The following is a 9,886-nucleotide window of genomic DNA, read 5'->3' as shown; positions in this document are numbered from 1 at the left end:
AGTTGACAATTCGACTAACTCACTTCATTTATTTCAATAGTTTCACGCCGTTTTCCAATTTTGGTCACTTTCTAAATATTGCTCGATTTTTTTTTTTTTTTTTTTTATTTTAGTATGTATGAGACCATTCATCACTATTACCTATTAACCACAACTGTGTGGCAGATTGTAATATCTATCAATAAATAAATCTATCAAAAAAAAAAATTATGAATTTAATCGATCGGAAGAACTCTTACGAAATATATTGTCAATACTGAAAAACCTTTATAAACCATTATTTATTAGCATTAGATTTTAAATTCAATATATTGTACTACAAAAAAATAAATAGGTCTATATAAAAAAAAAATTATTTATAATATCGGAAGTGGCTCTTTGGTAAGGCACTGTGCTACTAACTCCCCTAAGGACTCTGGTTCGAATCCGGCTGAGGTAGCTTAGTTAAAGAAAAATCTGGCAGACCAGCGTGATTCTAACCAAATCATCCCTATCACAACCGTAGGTCTAGTCTAAGCACCCCTGACCATTCATGAGTTGTAGCGGTACAGATTTATTTATATATTTTTATTTGTCATATCAGTCAGTAAATAACAAACAATTATACCAAGGAATAATTAAAAGAAATTAAATAATGGTGGATAGTATAAGTTTCGAAGATCATCATGGGATGACCTGTGATTTGGGTGGGAAAAAAATCAGTCGGATAGTGATGAATAAAAGCCACGGACGGTGGTGAAGTGGGGCATAAGGGATAATTTTTATTCGATTTTTGATTCTACGTTTGCGACGTAAACACACAAATTTTGATAGAAACCATTTTTTTTTTTATTATAATATCTTATATTGAGATGTAAACGGAATTATTTGGCCAATTTTTCGCATAAGTACTGTATCCTCGGTAAGCACAAAAAGAATAAGTTAATAATGTTTATATAAATCATTTTTATTTTTTAAAATACCAATTAATTATTATTTTCTGATTATGACTTCTGCCAAGTGCATAAGTCAGTATAATCTTAAACTTGAATTAATTATTGAAAGTTGAGCAATTTAATTAAAGAAAAATAAGAGCACAAATATATAGCTTTAACATTCCTACAGTAATATCCTCATAAGCCGCACCAGAAGATGAAGTTCTGTACTTGAAAATATAAAGTAGTTTGTCCAAGTCGATCAATATAACCTCGTTTCTAACATACATTAAGATTGACTAATATTCGAAATAATAACAAGAACAAAAAATCATTAGGAATACAATATGATAAGAGGGAAAGTTAAGACATACGTTATAACAATCGATAAAGGATTTAAAATTAATTATTTTATAAATTCCAATAAATCCCACAAAATCACATTTACCCTTCATCGTAAACCCATGACTTCTTGCCCTACAGTATCCTTTAATAATACTCCACTTATTCCTGTTGAACAGATCCGTTACTTAGGACTACATCTGGACAAACGACTGATATGGAACCTCATACAAGACTGAAAAGACAGATGGCTGCTCGTCGATTCCTTTACAATATTTACTAGACAAACTGTCTTAAACTTCCAATCCATTTCAAAAGATTAATCTACATGACTATTATAAGGCCTGTCTGGACATACGGAGTTGAGCTATGGCGCTCCACTAAACCATCAAATTCCTCCCAAATCCAATCCTTACAGCAAAAATCCTTGGTAAAATCCTTAATGCTCCTTACTTTGCCATAAATCAAGTCATTCATCAGGACCTCAATGTTCCATATGTTGTCGATTAGGCCAGAACCAGATACCAATCCTTCCATGATAAACTTCTCAACCACACAAACCAACTCGTATCTAACCTAGCTTCTCGTCCATTACCTAATAATTCTCCTAGGCGTTTGAAAAGAAGATGGCCCCCAGATCTTCTCTAGAAATGTTATTGGAGTTTCATCAATGGATAGATTCTCCACATATTTGTAGTATGTCATTATATCACTTATATCAGCAAATTTACTTGATGTATATATTATTATATAGTTGTAAATAACAATAAATTATTTTTAAAAAAAAATATTTTATATGAAAATAAGGGCTACTTCGACTAAAGGAGTTGAGATTTGGGGCTACACTAAACTATCGAATTCCTCTCATATCCAATCCTTACAGTCTAAAATCCTTGATTATTCTTTGTCACAAATCAAGTCACCTATAAGGACCTCAATGTTCGGTATATTGCATATTTGGCCAGAATCCTTCCATGATAAACTTCCTAACCACCCAAACAAATTTGTTTCAATCCTGACTTTCTCTTCATTAGCTGATAATTCTCCTAGGTGACTGTAATTTTCTTTACTATTTTTTTGTAATTTTATGTTTTCCTTTGTGCTTTATATATAAACAAATGAAAAAATATATATTTCATAGTCAAATAAAAAAAAAAATTATAATATGAAATTTCGTCCTCTGAATGTCCTTGTGAAAGAGTTCGCTATATGCAGCGTAATTAAAAAGGGAATTCCCCGGTTTACAGGTTAAAAAAATTTCAATTGAAATTATAATTTAAGATTGAAAGTAATGTGATTAATAGAAATTAAATAATTGTTAATTGTACTGAATATTTCGATTTATTAGCACTCGACACCCTTTTTTAGGCAGAGAACAGTAAACAATTAACAATAGAATATCCTTGTAAGTATCGAACGACAAAGAGGTCGAATTTAGGCTGAGAGGAATAAAAATAATCTAGATAACCTCTTTCTAGAAAGATAGCTTATTAAACAGGTCAACATTTTTTTTTTTCTTTGTTTTTATTTATAAAAACTATGAAATAAAACTTTTATATAAAATCATGAGAGTGATATTATTTCACAACAGGAAGAATAAACTTAGAGAACTGAAAAGGTTTGTGCTATATGTTGTTACAGCCCACCCCTTCGTTATATAGAGGATGATTAGGGACTATAGAATTAGGTTGACGAGCACAATGTTGTTTGGCTGCTCTGCTACGGTAGAGGATTCCCATCACGTCCGGCGGGAGTCGATACTCCACTGCAGTATTCTAGAGGGGAGCACTCCATCGTTCTCTTAGGATATTACCTGTTTACTTCTATTTTTCAATATATATCCTATTTTTCACTTGGTTCTTAAATATTGGGTTGCAAAATATTTTAATTTAATCCTCCTTGTATTTATAAAATCATGTTTACATATTCTAATAAAGGATTAGTTAAGGCACTTTTATGCATCATTTCAACCGAGATTCCTTATCTTTATGTGGTATTTTGCTAGGTCAAAATGGAAGAGATAAAAATTCAATTTCGTCATTTAATGATTTTTTATTTCCGAAAAGGAAAATGCACTCCACAGACGGTTAACAAAATTTGCAGTGTGTATGGCGATGATACCTTAGGAGAAAGCACCGTCCGTAAGTGGTTTGCGCGTTTCAGAACCGGAAATTTTGACTAGCAAAACGCAAAGCGCTCGGGTCGTCCTTCAACTGTTGATGACCAAATTCAAGCATTGGTCACAGACAACCCTCACTCTAAGACACGGGATATCGCAGAACTGTGCCCAGTTGGAACAATTAAAGGCAGCGGTTGAGCAAACGCGTCTACCATTGACTAATCGCAAAGGAATAGTTTTCCATCACAATAACGCTCCTCCTTGCGTGTCTCCTGCAGACCTGGCAGAAATTATTGGAGTTTGGCTGGGATGTGATCTCCCACCCATCCTATTCACCAGACCTTGCTCAAACAGATTTTCACCTTCAAAACTCTCTTAACGGGAAACACTTTAATTCGCTCGAGGACTGGAAAGCGCACATAGAGGATTTCATTGCGCGAAAATCTGAAAAGTTATTGGAGAACGGGATTAAAAAATTACCTGAAAGATAGCAATATGTAATTGATCAAAATAGGTCATCATACAATTGATTAAAATTACTTACAAGAATCTGAAGTTTTTATTGAAATTTTCAGTAAACAACGCTACGAACTTATTTAACAACCCAATATATTTCTATTTTTTTGACTTTTGAAAACGAAATTGTGTTCATTAAATCCATATACTTTTTCAAATATAACATTAGAGAAGTATAGCCGGGTAAGCTAGTATTATATAAAATAACAAATACTGCATAATTATTCTAAAAATATTATAAAGAGGAATATTTTTCTAAACAAGGTCGTTACTATTGTCTTAACCACAATGGACGCAAACAAAAATAAAAACACCTCCCTTTGATGCAGCCTATTACTTGCACTTAGGAGCCTCTCACTTACGTTTCCTTTGGCCTTACATTTGGAATAAGGCTCAAAAAGGCCTCCTTGCCCTTCAAAGGCTAGTTTATTAAGGCCGGGGACGTTTTCCAATGAGACACGCGTTGGATTACGTGCCCTGCGTACTGCTGTTAAATCTGCCCCTTAGCCATATTGAAAGTTTGACACTACCAGTACGAGTAAATAATGGTGTACGCTATTTGCAAAATAGTCATAAAATAATAGTCAAGTGAAGAGAGAAAGAACCTTCTTTTTAGTACAGTGAAACTTCTCCTAACGGACACCCCCCTATTACGTATACTCTCTGAACGGAAAATTTTATTAAGGTACCGGACAACGAGGCACACATTTGATACTGGATCTACACCTTTGTTATTTACCACAATTCCAGGACTTATACAAATACTTTAGATATTTGTAAATTATAAAGAAATTAACTATAATTAAAAAAAAAAAATTAAATAAAAGAGTTAATAACTAATGAGAGAGCATCAGTGCATCAAGCATAAGATTATAATGATGTGCCATGCCGTGGTAGCTTATACATATTGAATAGTCAGGCCTCGTCTGCGTATAAACTCTAATCAGTTGAAGAATAAAATTTGTAAATACAAAAAAATAACTACCAAAACAAGAATATCAATTAGCGAATTAGAAAATATAATTTCGAAAACAGATAAAGACAACTTGTAACGGTAATAAAACAATAACTATCGGAAATTCTCGCCACTCCAACTCACTCTAGATAAGGTGACGTAAAATGAATAAATAAGATTTCAAATGAATTCCGGTCACTGCCACTTCTCGTAAAACCATTTCTCGAGTATTGATTCACTTCCTCTGTAAAGATAAAATGGTCTGTTAAAAAATTAGATGCGGTGCGCACACACAACTTTCACTTGTCGCCCTGCATTGAGCTTAAATTAATCCCCGCTAGTTTTTGAACATATATTTTAATAATTATGAGAGATAGTTGACCGTGGTTGACGAACGAGGAGAAGATGGTTGGAGTGCGGTCAATGATAAACACAAATAAGTTGGATTAACCTATTTTATTGTAGCAACGTTTCGGCTAGAGTTTCTAGCCTTCTTCAGGGCTAAAAACAGAACAAGATAACAACCACAGGAAGTATAAAAAAATAAAAAAGAAACTATAAACAGAATAATTTTACACATAAAATGAATAATTTTACAAAATAGAATTAATAAAATGAAGTGATGAGAGAAGCGAGAAATAAAATGTATACATATCTAATTGAAAAAGTGGATAAAATAACATAATTAAGGAAATGAAATAAAAATGAAGTTATATAATGCAAAGAAGTATGAACATATTAGTTATTAATAATTTAAAAATTGAAATTATATGTAAGGAAGAAAATATATGTAACAATAATAGTTGATAAAGAGGCAAAATATAAGTAAAGTATACCAAGAAATGAATAGGAAAAAAAAAAAATTCTGAAAACACCAATAATAATATAGTGAACAAAACTTATAACGCGGGTAAGGAAAATGGAGAAAAGTGGAGAAAATAAGGGGTAAAAGTAAAATAAAGAAAGGGGAAAGAAAACTTTTTATATTATTCACTGAAGGCAATACTTCCCCGTACTAATATTCCAAATGAGCCTTTCAGTTGACAATTCGACTAACTCACTTCATTTATTTCAATAGTTTCACGCCGTTTTCCAATTTTGGTCACTTTCTAAATATTGCTCGATTTTTTTTTTTTTTTGATAGATTTATTTATTGATAGATATTACAATCTGCCACACAGTTGTGGGCAATAGGTGATAGTGATGAATGATCTCATACATACTAAAATAAATAAAAAAATAATAATAAAAAAACTCTCTTAAAATATATACAAACAAAAGAATAGACAAGATGAACATAATCAAACTATCTGTATGAAAAATAAATAAATAAAATAACATAATGCAATATTTACACAATCGACCTGAGGATCCCTGAGCCCACTCTACCCCCCACGTGTGAGGGGTAGAGCAGAGCTCAAGAGATCCCAGCACATCCCTCTCGCCGCATCACTGGTAGTGAGTCAGTGGAGGCTGAGCAAGTGCTCTAAATGCTCGATTTAACTATATTAATCTTTTCGTTTCAAGTAAATGTTTCAAAAGTGATATAGGACCGTCGCTAGATCGGGGTTTTAGTCAATGGGACAAGACTCAGTAAAAGCATATATAATACATTTATTATATATGCATGATGAACTAATTTATTTTAATGAAGAGTACGAAAAAAAGTGAATCGAAGCCTTAGGCTATAGATAGACTATGCCACCTTAGCTAGACTGATATCAAAACCACAAGGCAATCAAAGGGAGAAGATTCAGTAAACTATATATTCTAATACATTCCAAAATATTATCAATATATTTCAATAATGTTCAACTAAAATCCTTCTGTAATGGATTAACTAGAAATTCGACTCCAGGATGATTCCCTCTCCCCCCCCCCTCATAAAAAGGACTTCAGGGAATGCCTGATCAAAACAACGCGTTTGACTCTAAATATTTGTAAAACAACAATAAGACAAATGAAACCTTCGCCATACCCATTACCAACAAATCATAAATATACATATAATTAATACAAAGAATTGTATACAATAATTATAAGGACTAACTGAAAGTATTGCACGGCAAGCCCAAACCGATTCAACATAGTTCCACGTTTCTTGCAACGGAAGCCATCGAGCGTGACAGGAACTGAAAAGGGGTGAGGTGTATTCAGGTGCAACACAGGAATCATATCTACCGCTACCTCAAACCTTACTGATAACATGTGGCTTCAACAAGACCAAAAGTATCCTTAAAAAGCAGAAAATCGTGGAAAATAGTTGAGTGAGAAAGAGGAAAGGATAATTGTAATACCAAATATAAAGGTAACAAAAAAATATTTTCAAGAAACTTTATCGGGTTTCGCAATAATGGAAACTGTAAATTTTGATCGAAGTGAAGACATTCACCTTCCTGGGTGAGGAGTTGGTGTTTCACCAAAATATCGAAGTGTTGTTTATTTTTAATTCAATATTAAACATCACCACCTAACCGTTGAGTATACAACAGGTAATCAATTCTCCAGAAAAAAAAAAACTAGTAATCCACAGTTCGTCCCAATTATTATACTTACGACTCTTACTTAAAAAGAGTAATTGATAATGATATTGTAGTGGAATATTATTAGTGCCTTCAGCTGCAATAGTCGAAGGTTAGCAAAGAGACTATTTGAAATGGGTTTACCACTGCCGAAATTATTATCAACATTTTTATTTCTCTAGTATATTTCTTTTAAATCTATTTTTATTTTTTAATTCATTTAATGTTTCATTATTTTAAATTTGTTTTAGTGGCAAACCCATTTGAAACCTCTCGCCATATGATCAATTACTAACAATTAATAATTAAGAAGTAAGTGTGTTTTTCGTATGTAAAAAAAAAACTGAATATTTCTCTTCATAATAATTGTGAATCTGTTGTTTTATGTTCAAATGTAAATATTGTTGTTTAGACTAATAAAGAGTGTATCTAAAGATTCATCTTTATCATTACAATAGCAACACGGAGTATAATATAATAGCCAGATGTTCAAGAGACAGTGGAGGAAATGAGAAGCTGATTTGAACACACAGTGTTGCCAGTTGCGGCTAACATTGTGGAAGGATATTCCGGGTAGCGGTCAATAAAGGTATCAAAATAGTAAAAGAGAACTATTTACTGTTAACAAACGTTTCTTCCCACTTTACAGGACTTCGTCAGAGTTAAATCCAAAAAACAAGATGCAAACTTTATAGAATTGACAATAAAAAAGATTTCAAAACAATTAAATAATTAATTAAAATAATAAATAATATATGGTTTAAGACATTATCAATTTAGATGAGGAGTTTTCAACCAGTTAAAGGCATAATTGGCGATTGCACTTTTGTATAACAGACCAATTTTCATAATTATCTGAAAATGGAATAGGTAATAGATAGTAGTGAGAAATAATTTGTATTGTTTAGTTGAAACAATGCTTTAATCATTGTGATTGCCTAAATAGCCTGTTAGTTCTTTGTAATCGCATAGAGGAATGGGAATTTTTAAAAATAAATCAAAGTTATAAAGACCAGATTAATTGGATTTTGAAGTTTCGACAATAGGGGGATTCATGATCTTTAGTTTAGCATGTTATACATGGCCAGGGGTATCTTCTTCATTATTAAGAAAAAAAAAATTCAACTTTTCAACGAACAAACATAACTATTTTTATTTATCTATTTTTTTTTTTTTTTTTTTTGGAAATTAAGTTTGAAAAATTAAATTCTTTTTTTAAAGAAGTCTATTTTTTTTTTGTTTTGTTTTTTGTCAGGTGCTTTGCAGCAATGGATCCTGAATGAGAGGTTACTTCAACAGAGCTGAAGTTTCTCAGAAGAATTATGGGAAAAACCCGGAGAGACTGTGCCCGAAATGATAGGATTAGGGAGGAGCTAAAGATGAGCATAGTGCTGGAAACTGGAGAGGAGGCAGATAAGGTGGTAAGGGCATGTCTGCCGGTTGGACAGCCACAGAGATCCAATCAAAACACTGGAGGTGATGCCAGTGGGAGAAGACCGAGAGGGCGACCCAGAACCTCATACGCCAGCCATATGGAAAGAATTGGAAAACGAAGAGGGAAGACTCTGGAAGAAATGAGGAAACTTGCCAAGGATAGGACGCATGGACCCGATGGTTGGAAGGACGCTGGAAGAATATGAGTGGACGAAAAAGACATCGCTAGTCACCAGCCGTATTTTCGGCGGCTACACTTTTGTTTTCAATAACATCCCCAGTAATGCTAAGTGATGATAAAATTTGTTAAAATTATAAGATTAATTATTTTTTGGGCCGCCCGTAGCTCAGTGATTAGGACACAGTTTTACCAATTTGATGTCTGTTGGCGGTGCCAGTTCGAATCCGGCCTGGGGCGTTGAGTGGTCGTCCCACAAAATGAAACACTTTGACCCCCTACCATGGTTAGGCAGTACAGTTAATTATTTATAAGTTTAAAAAAAAAAAGTATAAAAAAAAAAAATATTCTCTGAATGGATTTATTTAAAATGTGATAAAAAAAAAATTGTTCATCAACAAAATTCGTATTATGCCTATTTCTGCTATTAATTAAATTAGTTTTGCAGAATCAAATGATTTTTATACATTAAATATGTATTTCTAATTCCAACAAACTATATTATGAACACTTCCATAGGCATTAGATTACCTAAGATGGAAACTCTGTAAAAAGGTCCACTTTCGATTTCCACGGTGATTACAATAACCAGCCTATAGATCGGGAAGGTAAAAAATTTTCTTTACACATGTGCATTTTAATTTAAAAACAAAAATGTTGCCTGCTGAGTTTTCCCCAAAAAAGTAACCTTTTTTTTAGGGTGTTCGGAGTAACGAGATTATACTGTACCTCAGAGATTAATTTAATGAAAACTTCTGCAAATTATTATAGGTTCCAATCTCGAGGAATAACATCAAAAATAATTGGAGCGAATATTGAGTTTCTCAGCCGCGCCCTCACCCCTCTTCAAAGAGATTGTTTTATCTCGCTTTGAAAACAATTACTCCTAACGAGAAGAATAAATTA

At 32.7% G+C, this 9,886-nt stretch overlaps 1 protein-coding gene across 14 annotated transcripts in view; it reads right to left on the bottom strand.

The window, feature by feature from the left end:
* Klc (kinesin light chain) overlaps positions 1–9,886 on the bottom strand; it is a 166,950-nt gene that overhangs the window by 138,199 nt on the left and 18,865 nt on the right. The gene's annotated exons all lie outside the window — the stretch shown is intronic.

The sequence above is a fragment of the Halyomorpha halys genome, unplaced genomic scaffold, assembly GCF_000696795.3.
Source record: "Halyomorpha halys isolate HHAL.00 unplaced genomic scaffold, Hhal_1.1 Scaffold145.1, whole genome shotgun sequence".
In the NCBI taxonomy this organism is placed as follows: Eukaryota; Metazoa; Arthropoda; class Insecta; order Hemiptera; family Pentatomidae; genus Halyomorpha; species Halyomorpha halys.
Note: the sequence above shows the minus strand (reverse complement) of the source record. Positions and strands in the feature narration are given on the sequence as shown.